Genomic DNA, 4,968 nt, shown 5'->3' on the forward strand with positions numbered 1-4,968 from the left:
GTTCATCAAGCATACATGTCATATTTACTATCATGCATGCTTATTTATATTCTTGGTATTTTAGGAGCTTTACTTGCTGAGATTTATAAATCTCACTATGGTAAACTCAACTATCATTTCCCCACTCCCCTCTCCTGGGAATGGTAGAAGTAGTGATCAAAGCCGGTTTACTGTAAATGATCTTTTTGCTAATTGATTGCTATATAGATATTATCATACGTTTAGTAAACGGTATTGAAGGAATTTTAGGGGGAAATCCTAAGCCCCAATGGATGTCATACTGTGAAGAGTTTCTCACCTTGGAGAATCGCTTTGTATTAGCTAACCATTTCATAGAAGTCAATTAGACACTATCGGAGGAGATTGTCGAGATTTTGGGAAGTATAGGATCAAAATCTTGTAACATGTACTAAGTGCTTATTCTTTGAGGTTTAAAAGTGTTCATGTTTTGGGACCTTGCTTTTGTTATATGAATGTTCAAATTTAGCTTTTTAGGTACGGTTTGGATAGTAAGATGAGATAAAATGGTTTTAGATTAAAGTTGAATAAAATATTGTTAGAATATTATTTTTTAATATTATGATTATTTTGGGATTTGAAAAAGTTGAATTTTTTATTACATTTTGTCTAAAAAGTGAAAGTTGTAATGATGAGAAGAGATGAGATGAGATGAGAACACTTTCACTGTCCAAACAGGGCCTAATGAAATACATAGTTTTGGTTTATGTATATATTAATTAAAGAATGATTATATCTTGGGATTACCATTATGGTACATTATGTATTGTTAAAAAAAATTATTCGTTGCGAATATTGCATATTGTTATAAGCATGCTAGGTGCATTGCATTCTTAATTGTCATGAACGGAGCTAAGTGACCTTATATTACATGTTCCGACTGTTCAAGTTTCGTCAAATCCCAAGCACAGTTTGAGCGTCACAAGCTTACCAATCGATTTTCCCTAGTTTGTAATGGCCAATGACCTTTGAAAGTACAAGAACATGAGCTGGAAACACTGGGACTCATATCTCACCCTCCAATGAATCAAGATGTCAACACTTGTGAATAAAGTTATGTATGAGAGAGAATTAGTGGGAGATATACATCAACAATCCGAACTTCACTTTCCCATTTTTCTCCTTCTGATTTCTCATTTCCCCTAGCTTATAATGCCCAATGACCTTTGGAAAGTACATGGACATGAGCTTGAAACACTGGGACTCAAATCTCCCCCTCCAATGAATCAAGATGTGAACGCTTACTTCGTAAGAATTTGGTATATGGTTTCCTTTCCATGTATATCTCAATTTTATGTGAATGTTTGGTTTCAGCACTTGCTAGAATAATTTTTGGACATGAGTACGTTGAAACTCGTAGGTTATTTTGCATAATAAGTTGTAATGCACAAATGGAACAAATAATGCTATAATGAGTCATGGTTTTGATGAATATTGACAAATTTTGTTCTAATTGTGGTTTTCTTTCAAATCAGAACATTTTGAGGTGAGTTTAGTGAGTAAACATGTTTCTAAAAACCTGTTTTAGAGATTTGATCAAGCTATATTCGGTTTGAAGTCTTCAAACATGAGATTAGGCTCAATTTGCACTTAGTGAAATGTTCAAGTTTATAAATTTCAAATTTGGAGTTTTCTTGAATTTGTTGTGTGATAAATCGTATTCTAAGGTCAAAAGTGGGTTTAGAACAGAGAATACATGTTGTTTATGAGTGTTAGTGAAGTTTGGTGAAACTTGGGGTGGAATTAGGACTGTTCATCCTAGCCGAATTTTTTTCCGGCCTGGTCTGGAACCCTGATAACTAGGTTCCCATTACGGTTTTCGGCTCGGGTCAAATCAGGGCCGAAACCCTCATTCTAATAACTATTTTCTTCCGGTCTAAACCCTGGTATGAACCTGGGTTCCATAATAAACACCCGGTACTGCCCGGGTTTGTATAAATTGAAAGAGACGCAAGTTGTGACCCTAAAAGCCGCTTCATCTCTAATCTCGCATCTGTCTCCATCTCTCTCTCTCTCTCTCTCTCTCTCTCTCTCTCTCTCTTGCTGAAACCGTAGCATCTCTGCCAAGCAAAGCTCCGTCCCTCAGTACCAATCGAAGAAACCCTGTCATCATCGTCGCTGACTCACCGTCATCCTCTTGACCCCATGTAATATACAAATCCTACTATGTAGGTTCTTGCATCATTTGTTAATTCTTTAAATTAAATATTTTGAGATAAATATTTTTATTATTTTATTTTAAGATGGGTGTGCTTTTATTTTTATGTAGGTAATTAAATAATTCAATGGTATAATTTTTAAGACCTTACAATATTTTCTTTCAAGCCCTCTAATTTTTTTTATCTATTCAAGAAATGGCCCAAACTCTCTCTACCATTGGATGGGTTGGTAAAGGAAATATTTCCCCACATTTAATCTCCACCATTCATCTTCCTAGCTTATGGGATAAGTTTTGACTAAACCCATTGACCTTTTTTACCCCTTGAATCCGTCGGCTTCCTAAGCAAGCAACTTCCCTTTTCCCCTTGAATCCCTCAGCTTCCAAGGCAAGCAAGTAATTTTCCCTTCTCCTTTCCTTGCACCTGTCGGTTCTAAGGCAAACAAGGAGAGAAAAACTTCTCAAGCCCTAAGTGAAATCCCTTCGTTCACACAGGAGACCCTCTCGGTTTCCTCTAGCCCGCACAACTTCTCACTTTTCTTCAAGCCGATTCCTTCCATTTCCTAAGCTTAAAATCCAACCGAAGTTCTTCAAGGAAAATGATTCTGTAAGTGAGTTCTATGATTCTAGCTTCTAGTTTGAATCTTGGATCTATGGATTTGACCTAGGGTTTTTTTTTTTAAGAAATTTTCTTGCTTGTTTTCCAGCTTTGAACCATCAGATTTCCTCTTTCTCTTCACGTTTGATCCTTGTTTCCGTAACTAGAAAGGGAGCCAAGTCAAGTGATGCTCTTATCCTTAAGATTTCCTGTGATTGAAGTCATGCTAAGCAAACTCGTGCCATGTAAAGGGGGGTTTTTGAATTTTCTGTGCTAGCCGATTATTGTGTGGTAGTCTCTAGACTAATTTCTCATTTGTTCCTCTAATAGTTGTTCTAATTGGGTTGTAACCAAGTAGAGAAGTGATTGCTTTTATGTGTTATGCTCTGTTTTGTCTTCCAGCTGTGTGTTTTGCAAGGTATCTTGTTGTAGTCCTTTCTTGTATTTTCTTAAGTTTAAGCCATGCTTTAGTTATGTTAAGTCTTGTCTTTATGTGTTAAATTAATGGAGTTGTGGTTTATAGTTTTAGACATACTTTCCTCAAGTTTATGGCCTAAGTAAGCCACTAAGAATTTTAATTAAACTAGTAAGCTTGCTTTATTGCAAAGTGTTGTACTCCTTTATTTATGCTATGTTTTCAGAAAAAATGTGATGTTTTCTTAAGTTTTCTACAACTTTAGTATTGTTTAATTATGTAGTTGAGATTTTGGCTAAGTGAGGGATGTTTAAGACCATGAATATAATAAGATTTGCTAGCTGCCCATGTACTACAGAAATTTCTACACTATGTTCTGTTTTGGGGCTTAAACCAACCCATTTCATTTCCTTGTTCAGTTTCACCCTTTTGTTCAACCAAAGATAAATTTAGTATGAAGCTACGTAACGGCCATATGAATAAAAGGGTACCAAAGGAATGGGCAGATTGTAATGTCGGGTAAGTAGTACTTGTAGTGCATCCAGTGCTGCTCCCAATGAAAGGGATTCCCAACCTATCGCCACAGGCAGGATCCAAGTCTAAAAGACCGCTAACCCCAACACACGAGGCGTAATAGTGTGTACTGGCCAAAGAAAGTGAAACGTAAAAGTAAAGTTACTTTTTTATAAATGTTTACGCACGAAAGTATAGTTATTCCTTAAATTTTTTATGCATGAGAAAGCATTGTAAAGAATTAGCAAATGTTTATGTATGCATGTTTTCAAAGAAAAGACTATGTGATTAATAAGTTAACAGCATGGTGTACTGCTTACTGAGTATTAGACTCACTTTGTGTTTATATTTTAAACATCCAGGTATGGATGAAGAGGCCATGGAGCCAGACACTACCGAGGAGGGAGGGGCCAATGCTTAGTGTTCCCCTGTCGGTTCGACCTTTTAATGATAATGGTTTATATTTTTTTATGTTTTACGATGGTTCCCATGTTGGGACGTTTTGTTGGATTAAATTTAAGACAATATATATCCTTTGGGTATGATGTAAATACTATGGTGGGGTGATGGTAACCCCACATACAATGGTTTAACACATTTTTGTATGTGTTGTAGGGATTGAGTCCCCTCTTATTTAGAACCAGTTATGTTTTGATGAATGAATGATGGACTCTGAGAGTCCTTTATTTAAAATGCTGAGCAGATTGTCTATCAGGTGTTTCCTTATAAACAAAAAGTGCAGAGTACATGCAGGACATGTTCACGCATACCCCTTATCATCTTCCTAGAAAAAAAATATAGTACTACTAATAATAATAATAATAATAATAAAAGAACGGGAAAAGAGTCATGGCCTCGGCCTAGGTTAAGGCGGGGTGGTGACACCCCAAGGTTTATTCTTTGTGATTTGGGTAACATTTGTGTAGAAAATGAAGAACCAAGGAAATACTTCTATGTAGCATTTGTGCAGAAAATGAAATGAAAACGACCCAGAATGGAATGTGGTATAGAAAATGAAAAGGGAAAAAAAAAACTCACCATCAGAGCAACAAGTAGTACTGGTCTTGGTTTGCTTTCTCTGTAATAGTTTTTTTAGGGTTTTTTCCTTTTATTACTTTGTTGATTTGGGTCTGTTATGATGAAAATGTTTGAATGGAAGAATCTTTGATAGATCTAGGTTTTTTTGTTATTTTGTTAAACATGGGCATAAAGTATATGATGTTAGACATGGGTATAAACATGGAGTTTTTTTGTTATTTTGCTATC

General features: G+C 35.7%; 1 long non-coding RNA gene across 1 annotated transcript; it reads left to right on the plus strand.

The window, feature by feature from the left end:
- The first annotated feature begins 2,594 nt into the window (after positions 1 to 2,594).
- On the plus strand, positions 2,595 to 4,395 carry LOC121267000. The gene is made up of 2 exons (XR_005940961.1): positions 2,595 to 2,783; positions 4,065 to 4,395. It is a non-coding gene; the product is annotated as an uncharacterized LOC121267000 (long non-coding RNA).
- Positions 4,396 to 4,968: the final 573 nt, after the last annotated feature.

Source organism: Juglans microcarpa x Juglans regia, chromosome 5S (assembly GCF_004785595.1).
Source record: "Juglans microcarpa x Juglans regia isolate MS1-56 chromosome 5S, Jm3101_v1.0, whole genome shotgun sequence".
Lineage (NCBI taxonomy): Eukaryota > Viridiplantae > Streptophyta > Magnoliopsida > Fagales > Juglandaceae > Juglans > Juglans microcarpa x Juglans regia.